Consider the following 15,608-nt stretch of genomic DNA (forward strand, 5'->3'; position numbering starts at 1 on the left):
TTGTTAATATGTTTGTATGTGTTCATATGTATTTTCTGTAATTTACAAAAAAAAAAAAAAGGAATGACCTCTCTAAGGGAAGTGATCGATCCCTTCAAGTCAAAGGATAAATTCCTCTCCTAAAGGATCGATCTTCTAAAGGAATGATCTATCCCTTCAATCCAAAGGATCAACCCTTCCCTAAAGGATCAATCTCTAGGTGATTTCTAACTACTGAAATGTAAAAGATAGATCCTCCACAAAAACATTTTTTGTTTTGAAAGGTTAAAATATAGCTAAATTGTATTCATTAAAGACCTGTAACTATCATTAGGCCCTAACTTGGTCATTACATTTTGAAATTAGTCTAAAATTATCCAAAAAATAATTTCTTAATTGAACATTGATTTTTAGTTGTAATTGTATGAGATTTGTTTTGTCACTCTTCAATAATATCAAATTTATAAGGAATCTTTCAATTTTATATTTTTAGTTGAATCTAATATTTTGAAATATTTATAATTTAGTCCTTAAAATGAATGTACGTGCAATTGAGTGTCGATTGGAATTCTGAATTTGCTGAAATTTGAAACATGTCTAATTCATACGTGGTTATATTAAATGGGTTGATTAATTCTAAAAATATATGCTGAATTCTCGTATGTGCAATGAAATTACCATTTTACCTTAGCTTTTCTAGGTTAATTTGTTATTTCGAGAACATGTTTAGCTTGTAATTGTTCGTGTATGTTGCATGATATGTCTTCTGCGTGTTTTAAGCATGGTTTGTGCTTATTTTGTTGCTTGATCGCTTAGAATGATTAACAATTTATATGTGTTTTGGGTCACTTTGATGATTAATGTGACATCTAGTATTCAGATCACCCATCGTGATTGGGTATTGGGTGTTTCGTATTGCATCAAAGAAGGCCACTAATTACACCTTGCAAACATGATCTTCAATGACATACCAAGTGTCATAAAATCAAAATCTCAACCAATTTTGATATATGGGATGTACCTTAGTGACTCATTCAAGATTGATACTTTGTATGAGCCCGATATTATTCTTCATGACGAGATGGCCATCGGTCGAGCTACAACGGAGAATATTGGATATAGTGAGCAGCCCAATAGTTCAATGCATTAGAACCAAGTTCGACATGAGGATCATGAGGCGACGGGGCATGGTGAGGATGAGCATATGAACGAGGCTTATGGTTCCATGAGGACGCGACACCACACAACATCAGCATCCAAAAGCTTCACGAGTCTGTGATGCAGACTTTCGGATCCCTTCATTTGCGTTTTGATGATATAGTGGTTCGACAGAATGCTTTGATGGCTCGTCAGGATGCATTTGAGGCTCATATAAGTGAGGAGGTTCGAGCGGTTCAACGATAACTCGATGGTCTTAGATCTTGCATTCTCTTTTTTATTTTATTTTGTTACATTTGACTTTGGACTCTTGATTGACTTCCTGTGATTATAACTGCACAAGAGGTTTAAGTTCATGCGTAATGACAGCCATGATTGAAGGGCGAGTGGTTGATTAATTTCTTTTATTAGAAGTTATAGTTAAGGAAAGAAACTAATACAACGAACAATACTGATTATGTACCAGAAACGGCAATCACGACATCATCAAAGGGAAGCCAACATGAAACAGCAAAACTACCCCCATTGCCTGCAAATTGGAATTTCCTCTATATAATTTCAAATTCTCAAGACTCAAACTCTTCAAAAATTCTTTCTTTGAGTTTGTTTGTTTATGGTTGAAGAAGATGAAGTTTGGGAAGGAATTTGCAGCACAGATGGTGCAAGAATGGCAGGAAGCTTACATGGATTACAGTAAACTCAAATCAATATTGAAAGACATCTTGAAATTCAAGAAACAAAACATGCCACCATCGACAATGGCAACAGCAACAGCAACGAGAAAGGGTTCATTGAAGAGGAGAGCAACGCTTTACAGGGCATTTAGTGGACTCACAACTCGGTATAAGTCAGCTTCTTCAATGAATAACCATGAGGACGAAGTTATATTAGTGAGTGTAGTTGAAGAAGGAGGGGTTGAAGGGGATTACCACAATGTTTCTTAGGTCGGGTAAAGAAGGAGGTGAGTTTGAGATGCTTTTCTTCAAGAGACTTGATGATGGGTTCAATAAGGTAGTTAAGTTTTATAAGAAAAAAGATGAAGAAACTATGGTGGAAGCTGATGACTTGAGTAAGCAAATGAATGCTTTGATTTCTCTAAGGATTAAGGTTGATAATCCACTTGTGGGAGGAACTGATAAGGTTGATCTTGCTGATAATGGGTTTTCTTCAAATTCCTCTTCCATCAATGGGGGAAAGCATGGTAAGGACAGAATATGGGTTTCTGATTTTCTTTAACAATTCCAATATGAAAAAACCTGGGTTTCTTGCAAAATGATATGAAAGTTGCAATTTTTGGTTTATGTTGAAAGATTCCCGAGTTTCCTGGTGTAAAAAACCTGAGTTTCTTCTGAAATGGTCTGAAAGTTTCAACTTTTCTTTATTGTAAAGAATCCATCAAGCTTTGTGATGTTATCAATCTATTTTTGGATATGTAGGACGGACTCATATGGATGCTGTCCAGGAAATTGAGATGAGCAGTGATGGAATTTCAAAAGGAGGAATGAAGGAAGTGCTGATAGACAGTTTAGACCAGCTCCATTACATGTTTTGAATCATTTAAAGATCAATGTGGAGCTTGAAACTCCTATAGAAACACTAAGAAGTGTAATCAAATGTTCGAAATCGGATTTGTCCTTCAGCAGGCAAGAACTGAGGACTGCAGAGGAGAAAATCTCTCAAGCTTTTATTGAATTCTATAGAAAGCTTAGGCTTTTGAGAAGTTACTGGTACCATACCTTCCTCTGTTCATTAGAAAACCTATAAACAAATGAAAATGTCTATTTTTATAGTTAATCATCTGTGTTTGATTCACCAGCTTCTTGAATCAGTTGGCATTTTCCAAGATCATGAAGAAATATGACGAGGTTTAATCCCTTTTCACTTTCTATATCACAATCAACTAAAATTAACGAGGATCATGGCTTGTTTGTATTGATTTTCTGGTTCATTCTACTTCAGGTCTCATTGCGAAATGCATCGAAAGCTTACTTGCAAATGGTTGACAAATCTTATCTTGGTAGTTCTGATGAGGTTAGAAATGGCCTAATAGGAACCTGTTTACCTCAGTTCAATTGAATTTGCCTTTGTCCCTAAATTTGCCACATTCAACGACAGGTTACAAAGCTTTTGCAAGGGGCTGAGGAGACTTATGTTAAACACTTTGCTAATGGAAATCGTAGAAAGGGACTCAAAACTCTAAGGCCACAAGCTAGGAAAGAAAGACATAGAATTACATTTCTCTATGGTAAAGAGTTTGTCTCATTTCAAAGCATCTTTCTTGAACAAATTATTACAGATTATATCAGTTTGTCTGAAGAAGAAAAAGGGTTTCTTAGGGCTGTTGAGTTTGCATCTCATTTACTTGTTTTTAACTGATAGTTTCTCTTCACTTTCAGGTTTCTTTTCTGGTTGCTCCATTGCACTTATAGTGGCAATTATCGTGAATATACATGCTAGAAATATTCTCAAGAGTCAGGGCAGAGATAAACACATGGTCAACGTATTTCCACTTTACAGGTAAGAGTCTTTGTTGCTCGAACTCTTTCTTTTTATAGGGTAAAGTCACTTAAATATTAACTGATTTTAGCCCTTCGTTCCTGAACTAAAGGGCTCCTACTGAACTCGGTGAAAATATTGATGTTTCTGGTTCATTTTTTTTTTGCAGCCTGTTTGGTTACATTGTCTTGCATATGCTCATGTGTGCTGGAAACATATTCTTTTGGAAGCGTTATCGAGTCAACTATTCATTCATTTTCGGTTTCAAGCAAGGAACGGAGTTGGGATATAGAGAAGTACTTCTTAGCAGTGGTTTTTCACTGCTTGCATTAGCCGGTGTGATCTCACATTTGGATATGGAGATGGACCCAAGAACTAAAAGCTTCAGAACTTTAACTGAACTAATTCCCTTGTTCTTGCTCATTGTAAGTCCTACATAAAACACATTCTGTTTTCCTTTAGTTTCTCTCTGTGATACTCATATTCGGGTTTAAGTGTGGAATATGAATTATATTACTCCAACTTTTCAATTTTCTTAAAGCATCTGTGTTGGATACTTGTGCCCAATGCATACCGATAATGAGTCCCAGCGACATAGTTCTCTACGATGATTTTCTCATTGAAATTCTATTTGAAAATGAACTTGTGGTTTGAAAAGCCTTTCTGTGCCATGCTCACTGGTTTTCCTATTTTGCAGGTTGTCCTTTCAATAACATTCTGCCCTTTTAATATCGTATAACGTTCGAGTCGATTCTTTCTTATCAGATGTGCGTTTCACTGTGTTTGTGCACCTCTTTACAAGGTAAACAAGCCTTCAAATAAAATGATTATCTTGTATGAGAAAAGTGATTCAAAAAGAAAGACATTAATTTCCATATTCCATCATGAAGGTCACTCTCCCGGACTTTTTCTTGGCAGATCAGCTTACTAGCCAGGTTCGATATTCGAGTCAACCTATATTGTTCCAACTCTTCATTTTTCTTGAAATATTTGCATCATATACCCTTGTTTGAATACATATTTGGACATGGGTACAGGGACCCTAAAACAAATGTTGTGCCTTCAACCTGGTTTGTTTTCTGATAAAATCCATTGATGCCCCATACCAGGTTCAAGCAATTAGAAGTTTGGAGTTCTACATTTACTACTATGGTTAGCGAAACTTCAGAGTGAGATCAAATACCTGTGACGAAAGGGAAGTTTATAAAGTAACATAGTCGTTGCCATTATTCCGTATTGGATCCGTTTCGTTTAGGTAAGTCGTAACTCGAGTTTGAGTAAGATAGGTGAAATTGTTCTTTCATCATTGAACCTGTTCTGGGTTTTCTTTACCGATGTTAGTGTCTTAGACGTTTGTTTGAAGAAAAAGATACCATGCATGGTCTCAATGGTCTAAAATACTTCTCAACAATAGTTGCGGTTGGGACTCAAACAATTTACCAACACCAGGCTGAGAAAACTACAACTTGGCTGGTCTTGGCTGCTGCAACTTCTGGCATTGCAACATTGGCTAGCTTATACTGGGACATTGTCATAGATTGGGGTCTTCTTAACAGGAACTCAACCAACCCTTGGCTCCGAGATAAGCTTGTTGTACCGCACAAAGGGGTATATTTCGTAGCCATGGTAAGCATTCATGTTACTCGTTTTCATGTCACACATTTCTGCAATAATGGGTTTGGGTCATCCATGCATACCCCTGAACCAGTTGGTTGATGCAGTCACACCTAAGACTCGGCATTCGGTTTGGAATTGGAATCTTTAATCTGCAATCCTTGGTTTATTCACAAACTCGGATTGTGTTTTATACCGGGTTGGGGTGTACATTTGCAGGTGTTGAACCGTGTATTGAGACTAGCTTGGATGCAGCAAGTGTTGGGCATTCAAACAGTGCCGTTCCTGCATAAGACAGCCTTGGATGCAGCAGTGGCTGGCTTGGAGATCATTCGCCGAGGCATTTGGAATTTCTTCAGGTAATGCATTCGAGTTCGAGTGTCGTATTTGAATACCGAAACATGGGATTTGAACAAATCAGATTTTCTTACATGGGATTTAAACAGGTTGGAGAATGAGCATTTGAACAATGTGGGAAAATACAGAGCATTCAAATCGGTGCCCTTGCCGTTTTACTATGATAAAAATGGAGATAAGAGCATATAACAGTCAATGATAATTACATATTAGATTACCTTTATTTGTGTACTATTTTTTGTTGGAAATGGAAAGAATCAAAAGCAAAAACAAATACACATATATTAGCCAACTGAATATTATGTTATATACACACTGCATTTATGTTCTCCATACTTTCTCCATTTTCAATGGTTAGATTTCAGATTAACCAAACAAAAATATATATTTTTTTTAGATTGCCCTCCAGTTCCAAGGCTTAGCCTTGATTAATCTCGACCGACCTGAGTCACAGATTTTGCTTTGTTGGGTGAGTCTCTCACGGTGATTTTTTGCATATATAAGGAATAGAACCTAAGACATTGCTTAAGCGATATCAATTTGCTTACTACTTTGAATCAATTTTTATTTCAAGAGAAATTAGTTTGTATAAAATTCAGAATACCCTCCTTTCACACAAAATTCAGACAATCACGGTGGAACGATGTTCCGACGATCCCGATCAACAAGCTCATGTACATCGGTTGACGCCTCTCTGACCCAAAAAAGATTCGTCGATTCGCTTAATCCTCGTCCAGCTAATACATGGGCCACTTGGTTGCTGCTTCTAGCTGAGAACAGAAAGTTACATGTTTGAAAACTGGTCGCCTTATGTTGAATATCAATAATTAAAGCCCGAATTACTGATAGATTCATTCTATTGTAGTTGATACTCTTAGGGATGGGCATGAGTCGAGTTGCGTTGGATTTTCGACCAACTCAATCTGAGAAAATAATTCCTTCACACGAAACCTGACCCAACCCACATTCAAAGAGACTTCACCCGATCCGATTTATATAGATAAAACCCGACCCGAATAAATTTTCTTTTTTTAGAAAAAATAAAAAAAAAAAATTAAGAACTCAACTCTAACTAAGCTACTGGAAAATTTTACTTACATTACTCACTATCTTATTTTCTATCATTTAATATAACTACAAGTCTATAACATTTTACCCATAAAATTCAATAACTGCAAGTCCGCAACATTTTACCTATAAAATCCAAACAATTAAACAACTTGAGATTGTCAAAAGAAAAAAAATAAAAAGAAATTAAAATTACAAGTCCAAAATTAAAACCCTATTGATTTATGATAAAATTAAACTGTAATTAGGGGCTAAATCAATAACAAATTTTTTTAATTTTTACACCTGCAAAACCAACATGAAATAAAAAATATGGAGAATAAGCATTTATCTTACAGAAAAGTAAGGCTTTGTAACTGCTGAGTCTTGAGTTTTGTTGATGCCGAGGAAGAAAATTTGAAAACTAAATAAGAAGATCAAGATTCAAGATTCTTGACAGATGCGAATAATTCAAAATTGGGAATGGTAAATCTTGAGCATGAAACTAGAGAGGATTTGTGGTTAATTAGGCTCAACGTTTCAAGCTTCCAGCAATCTTCATTCGTGAATCCTGAGAATCGTGACTCAGGAGCTTTGAAAGAGGAAGGGACAGTAGAAAACTAAAAACTAAAATTACTTTTTAACTTTTAAGTACAAGGTCGGGTCGGGTAGGATTATTTTAACCTTAAACCGACTCCGACCCCAATCTGAATCTTTTACGCATAACACTCGACCTGATCTAAACCTAATTTTTTTTAAATCTAACCATATCGGGTCAAAACTTATCGGATCCCCATCTCTAATCTTGATGAAGTAAATTGACGTCCACATTGAGGTTTACCATACCCGCTGGGGGAGGAGTCCATACGCTCACGAGTTGTAGGTTGAGGTGGGTCAGAACCATTCAAATGGCCTCCAATTCAGCTGTGTAGCCCAACACAAAGGTAATAACATCTTGTCTGTGCGAGATATTATCGTGGATTAAACAATTTCGAGCATGCCAAATCGCTCAAATGGTTAAACCAATTTGTTGTTTTTCCTTGTGGGAAAAATGTTGACATCCAGACAAATCAGTCCTAATAGTTCATACCACTAACCTTCATGGGTCAAACGAATCCTTGAACTACATGCAAAAAAAAAAAAACACACAATCTCTACTAATGTGTAATATTGATTTTACATGATTTAAGCATCTTCGAAATTAGGGTTAGTTAGCTAACCTTTTAATATGCAAATTCTAGAAATATGAAACATAATTCATATAAAACTTTCACAACAAAATGCGAACCTTGTTTGGGCAGTTAATATTCTAAATGAAACGAAAGCACGCTTTATCAGTCGGATCTAATTGACAATCACCCAAAAGGAGTCTATATCCACTCATAATTAAGTATACACTCGTTTTATTGTCATTCCAAACTCTAATATCATCAGAAATTGACTGTGAAATGGGAATAGCCAGAATAAACGAAACATCCTCAGGTTGAAAAATACTCAAAATTAAATCAAAATTTTATTCTCTAGATTTTGGGATTATTAAATCAAACATTCTATTCACGTTCAAACTTCTTGGTGTTTGGATCTTCCTTGGTCAAACTTCTGGCAACCATTAGCCATTCCATATCGAGATTAAGTTATTGTTCCCAGTACGCTAGCAAATACCATCCTCTAACAAACCCTAGGCACTCCAAATACTTCTCCAAATCAGTGAAGGGTTGGAGCCTAGCTTTGTAACACCTTGAATTCTAGATTAGTAGTTCAGGTTAACCCGAGAGAAGTGAAATAAGCTCACTATACTTATAAAATAGCTTGGACCAAGTAAATGATGAATTTGGGCTTGGGTTAGGCCCAAATGGTAGGAAATAATACATTTTTAAAAGTCAAGTGGAACCACTCGCCCTATTTACATCCTCTTTACCCTTCCTTGTCCCCTATTTCCTTTTCTCCATCTTTATAGTTCTTCCTTCCCCAAACCAATGTAAAGGTGAAACCTTAGTAGCCCTTCAATCTCTTTTCGAAAATTCTAGGGTAAGAAAAAAAATCCCAACATCTCAAGCTTTCATTCAAGTCTCCTATTGTAAGTTTTGGCATTGGAAAGCTTATAGTGGGGGTTTAAGTGGGTTTTAGGGTTCTTTAGTATACTCAATCTATTTTTATAGGTTTAAAATTATATTCTAATCTCTTTTGAGCCTTTAGAATAAGTTAGTAACCCATTCTTTTTCGTGAAAGAGGTTGAAGAAAGTTCCAAAGTCAAGAGAAAAAATAAGTTAACTCTTGGTTGATTGAGGATGTTTTCTTCAGCTTGAAAATTAGGGTAACATATTTTTAACCTTTATATACAATTTATGGGTCATTAAGTACATTTGCTTAGCTAGCACTAGTTTATGATATTCTTGAGCATGTTCACGGTAGATTCCAGTTGAAGTGTTTTTAAGCATGAAAAATAATTCCTTATAACCTCTATATGCCTACATAGACTTAAACATCTACTAATGGCCTTAAAGGGGCAAATGGGTACGGTTAGGTTGCATTTTCATACCCAAAACAAGACATTTTTGGGTTTGAGTATCGGTATTGTTCCAATACCGATACTGTTTATCAGCTAGCTTGAAATAAGGTAGCTTTGGAAGAGTAAGTATCGATACTCATCCATAGAGTATCGACACTGTGCGCTAGGTTTCAATACTCACAAGGTAATATCGATACCATTTTTAGATTTTGGATTCTAGTAGCCAATTTATGTACCAATACTCAATGGAGTATCGATACTATGGTGAGTGTATTGATACCTTAGATGAGGGTATCGATACTCATCAAAAATTTTAAATATCGAAGCCATTTTTTATATAGATACTTAGGGTAGTATCGATACCCTTACATAGAAGTATCGATACTCTAAATAAGAGTATCAATATTTGGTAATTTCCCTAGACATCGAAGCTATTTTTGGTATCGATACCCAAGAGATCAATATCGATATTGTAAGGTCAATATTGATACCCTCATCCTGAGTGGGGTAAGGAACCTTTCTCCTCACAATTTAGTTCGGGAATTCAAGGCCATTTTTAAATTCCATAAAATAAGACTTCAGGAGAAAAACATTTATGTTTTAATAACACTTAGAAACATGATAAATTAGGGAATAATAAAACTAGCCTTGTTTGATGCTCGGGAAACAGTCAGGACATCCGAGTTACTCTAGTAGTAGGAGGGTTGTTTGTATGTCCGGACATGTTTCAGTTAGTGCACAAGGCACTTTAATACTAACCGAGCATAGATGCCCCAAGTACTCGTACGAAGTAGGTTGGTCGGGTGGATGTTTCCGATGTAAAAATTTCGGATCCCACCCTAGGTAGGCTAGGGAGGTGTGTGTCTCTAAGATATAGCGAAACCCTTCGACCACACCATGATGCCCACCTCTGTATGTATGTATAGATATGTATTTTCGTATGCGAATATTCACGGTGCAAGCATGATCATCTAGTGGACGCATGTAGTATAGTTTGGTTATTAGTGTGGAACTGAGCTTGTGAGCTTAGCGTTTAGAAATTGTTTCCGTGCGTAGGTTCTTATGAGGAGCGTTTGAGGATCTTATCATGCAGTCCGCATTCCAGATTGATATCATCTTTTGAGTTGGTATTGAGTATATTTGTAGAGAGCATGTATTGTATATAGACCTTTGGTATTTGAGTCGTAAGTGTATTTTGAAATACTCCTTTAAATTGGAAGACCAAATAGCGTTTCATATTGTTCGAGCTATCTACAACCAAAATATGACAAACATCAATACGATTCGATGCGTACACATTGGAACCAAAAAAAGATGTCAGACTTCTTGAAATTGACCAGCTGACCCGAAACCCTCTCATAGAAATCTAAGTGAGTTTTAATCTGATTAGCCCCATACGTTGTTGTTTCCCTAAAAATCATACAATCGTCCACAAAAAGTAAATGAGTGATTAAAAGAGCCTTTTTCGAAATAAGGAGACCTTTTAAATGACATGTTTGAGATGCTGGATGCAGTAACATAGACAAGCCTTCAGCACATAAACAGAATAAATACGGGCTCAAGTGATATCCCTTGCGAGAAAAAGTGAAAGATTCCCCAATCATACCATTCATAACAATTGAATCAGAGACTGATTGAACACAACTCATTATCCAATTTATCCATTCGATCAAAAAACTCATTTGAGTCATCATAGCTTTGAGAAAGTGTCATTCCACCCTATCGTAAGCCTTACTCATATCCAATTTCAAACAAAAAGAACCTAGTCGCCCTATCCGCTTATTCTTCAAAAAATAGAGCACCTCATCGGCTACCACGATATTATCGGAGATCAAACGACCTGGAACAAAAACACTTTGGGTTTCGTTAATGCACCCATGAAAAACATACTAAAATCGATTTGCAAACATCTTGGAGATAATTTTAAAAAGAACATTGCATAAACTAATGTGGCGAAACTGTGGCATACCATGTGGATTAAAAACTTTAGGGATCAAGACAATACGAGTTCTGTTGATATTGACAAACGTGGAAGTCCCTACGAGAACTTGGAGATAATAGTTTGTGACATCCTCACCCACTAAATGCCAAAATATTTGATAAAGAACAACCCAAAAACCATCTTCTCCAATCACTTTTAAAGGAGACATAGACTTCATCCCTTCCACCACTTCAACACACTCAAAAGGACTGGTCAATCGCTCATTCATCTCATCAGTAATGCTCGACCGCCTCCAAAATTTTCGCTGTTGTCACCTCTCCTTGATATGTAAATAGTTTCTCAAAATATTCTACGGCTGCTCCACGCATTGCAGTGGGGCCATCCTGCATACTTTTATTACTATCTTTTAGGCTTGTGCTATGGTTCTTACGTAGATGATTCGATACCATCTTATGAAAAAATGACGTATTATTGTCCCCATGTTTAAGCTAGTTGGCTCTGGCGCGCTGTTCCAGTAGAGTTCTTCTCTATCAACCTCCATATTTAATGTCATCCTCACCTCAATCAACACCTCTTGCACTTCATCGGTAACTTATGCTTCATTTAATTGGTTCAATCTTGTTTTTAATTGGGCTACCGTCAACTGTTTCTCAAGTTTTATTCGTCAAAAACAAATCTCCAAACTATTGCTCACTCCCTTTAGCTTGTCCAAAAAAAAGTTTTCACCCATAGCCCATGGTCGTTTTACTTCTTGCTCACAAGACGCTTCAGCAAGTCAGGCAGCTTCAAGACAAAAATTCCATCGAGTTTTAGAACTGAAAAAATCGTCAGTATATAATTGAAGGGAACAATGATTGGATATCGAATGTCAGATTATCAAGTTTGAAATGTTGAAATAGATCCCACCTTAACTCATTCGCCACCCCTCTATCTAGACATTCCCGGATATTAGTAGCTTCAAATATTCCTCTTTCCTATATAAACCATTGTCCGTTATAACTGACATCATTGAGCCACAATCGATTAAAATTGCTTGAAATGCATTCATTTGGCTATCTCTACGTAGAGAACCCCATACTTCTCATGATTAAACAATATTTCATTAAAGTCTTCAATAATTAACCATGGGTACTAAGATCCCCTATGAAGGAGACGAAGTAAATCCCATGCTTGATCCCTGTTGATTGCCTCAGGAGCCCCATAGAAACCAGTGCACCGTCATCTATGGCCATCAGAATCCTCATCAATAACTACATCGATATGTCTCATAGAGTAAGATTGTAACGAGACCCTATAGTTGTTCTTCCTACCGAAACTCAAACAACCACTCTGATCCACAGCCTCCACTTCAATTCCATTCGGAAAATCACAACTATGATGAACATTCTCCATACTAACTATAACTTAATCTCTATAAAGAAGACTAATGATGGGTTCATGTCTTTAACTGTGTGTTTAAGACGCCTAATCGCTCAAGGTTGTCCCAGGCCTCGGGTGTTCCAACTAAGGATTGTATTAGTTTTATTCAGAATCATACCCAATGTTTAATTTAAGTTTCATTTTGTTACGCTGTCATTAAAAAATTAACAGAATTATTGATGTATAATTTTCTTTTATTTTTCAATGACGATGTGACATTACTTTATAGTGATTTGTCAAAATCACCGTTAAGATTTTAACGGTAAAAATTAAAATTAAACATAAATTAAACGTTAGATATAATTTAAAAAAAATAAAGTTTAGGTATCAAAAGAAAATAAAAGTGATACTTTATTAAAATAATAAATGCAAAGTTTTAAAATTGAAAATACCACTTTTTGAAGTTAAATTTTCCAAGTGGTTGACATTTAACATCCATCCTCTAATTAATAAAAAACTACACATGCCGGTCTTGGAGGGCAACAAGTCCATTCTCAACTTGCTCTTTGCTTGGCTGCCTTTCCTATTTTCAACTAAACTTGTGGATGGATTAGGTGATTTATTATTTTTTGATTGATTTTATTCGATTCACATCTACATATAATTAAAAAAAATTAATTTTTGTTAGATGAGTGAAAATAGATGATTGATTAATTCTATATTTTTTAATATTTTTTCATTTTCTAATATTAATCTCAATCTTTTAGTCTCATTCTTCTAATTTTATTCGTCCAACTATCATAAATCTAGCTATAACTAAAAAAATCTCCTAAAATTTATAGCTATTAATTATTAATTTATTAGAATTTTGAATTAATATATAATTACATAAATATAATTATGACAAAAATATAACAAATTTAAATTATAATATAACTTATAATGTTGAATATCATATTATATGAAAAATAAAAATAATTATTATAAAATATTATCATAAGTTAATAACACGAACATAAATACATAACCCGTAGAAATAAAATAGAAAAAGATTAATAATAAAAAATTCTACAATAAACGTCACACAACGTAACAAACCACACCGAAACATACCATTAACTAAATTAAAACATGATAAAATTATAAATGATCCTCATGATCTTTTAAGTTAATCAAATTTTTAAAAGTTATAAAATAAACATTAAACTTTAGATTTTATTATAAATATAAACATCGATCATTAACTATCATTAAGGGACGATACGGCATTTTATATTAATAGAAAAAATATATATTCTTTGGTATCTCAATTGTGAATAAAATTTTCTTTCGATATTTTTTTAATATTTTAAGTAAGAATTCAAAACAAAAATAAAAAATATATATTTAAAAATATTAAATTTCAGAATTTATTTTTGAAATTATAAATATATTTTAAATTATATTTAAATTAGTTAAATAAAAGTTAAATTATTGAATCACACTGCTTAACAAAAAGTTAACTTTACTTTTTGATAATTAAAATTGTTAGATCTCGAAAATTATAAATTATAAAATTTACAATTTAATCCTAACTAAATAAAAAAGTATTTATAAAATAATTTGATGAATTAAAAAAATCATAAAGTTATGATTTTAAAAAATATTTTATAATTTTAAAAATAAATTGTGAATTTCTATAATTTTTTTTAATTTTTTTAAGAGTTACTACTTAAAAATGTTGAAACATTGTTAAAAATGAAACTTTATTTATAATTAAAGGAGTAAATGAGTTTATTTTATTAATTTAATATATCACTTCATCCTTTAATGATATTTAAAATTATCGTATCTATTTTATAAAAAATTAAAATTCAATATTCATTATATAACTTTTAAAAGTTTAATATCTAAAAAATTATTTTAACATAATTTAGTGACCATTTAAAAAATATATCATACAAAATTAGTAGATTAATCATTAAATGATCCTTAATTTTTTTAATATTTCTTTAATAAAAACAATTTAGTTATGATATATTTCGATGCTTTACATTAATAAAGTATTTTAACGTGCGTCATTCACTAATAATATTCTAAAACTTCTATAAATACAAAACATCTTTTTACTATAAATTTTACACAATAAAACCAAGTGTAGGATGGTAAAAAAATCCGAACACGATGGGAAAAATCGAAAATCGAATTAAACGGGTCGGGTTCGGGGATGATAAACGGGGATGGGACGGGGACGGGGAAAACTCATTTATTTTAAATGGGGACGGGGACGGGGACGGGGACGGGGACGGGTTTGGTAATCCCCGCCCCGATTACCCGATTACCCGCCCCGATACCCGACCCGATAAATATTAAAAATAATATATATATATATATATATATATATATATATATATATATATATATATATATATATAATATTAATAAATTTAATTTAAATAAAAATATATATTTAATTTAAATATATATATATACCCGGCCCAATACCCGTTTAAATAACCGTTTATGCTAAACGGGATACCCGTTTCCCCGCGGTTTTCCCCGATTACCCGACGGAGATCCCCGTTTATATCCTCGCAGTTTTTTAAACGGGGACGAGTACCGGTTTTTTAAACAGGGACGAGGGGACCAATACCCGACCCGAACCCGGCCCGTTGCCATCCCTAACCAAGTGCACATATGTTGTTGAATTGTCGTTATTATAATTAATTTATGAGAAAATCGCCTCAGTGACCAAAAATGCCTTATAATATACGATTTTAACCAACTTTTTTTGGATTTGCCAAAATGACCAACAAAATCGCAACGCGAAATAAAAATCGCAACGCGATCCCCAGAATCGCAAATCAGTTTCCAAAATCGCAACGCGATTCTTGAAAATCGCAATGCGATAGTACAAATTCGCATTGCGATTTTCAAGAATCGCAACGCGAATATGAAAATCGCAACGCGAACACATAAATCGCAACGCGTATCCGTAAACCGCAACGTGTATCCGTAAATAGCAACGCGTATCCGTAAATCGCAATGCGTATCCGTATATCGCAACGCGTATCCGTAAATCGCAACGATAATCCGTAAATCGCAACGAGAATCTGTAAATCGCAACGATAATCCGTAAATCGCAACGAGAATCTGTAAATCACAACA

At 34.4% G+C, this 15,608-nt stretch overlaps 1 pseudogene; it reads left to right on the top strand.

Moving 5' to 3' along the window:
* The first annotated feature begins 1,727 nt into the window (after positions 1 to 1,727).
* On the top strand, positions 1,728 to 5,849 carry LOC120165627 (annotated as a pseudogene).
* Positions 5,850 to 15,608: the final 9,759 nt, after the last annotated feature.

The sequence above is a fragment of the Hibiscus syriacus genome, unplaced genomic scaffold (genome assembly GCF_006381635.1).
Source record: "Hibiscus syriacus cultivar Baekdansim isolate YM2019G1 unplaced genomic scaffold, ASM638163v2 tig00000329_pilon, whole genome shotgun sequence".
NCBI classification, from domain to species: domain Eukaryota; kingdom Viridiplantae; phylum Streptophyta; class Magnoliopsida; order Malvales; family Malvaceae; genus Hibiscus; species Hibiscus syriacus.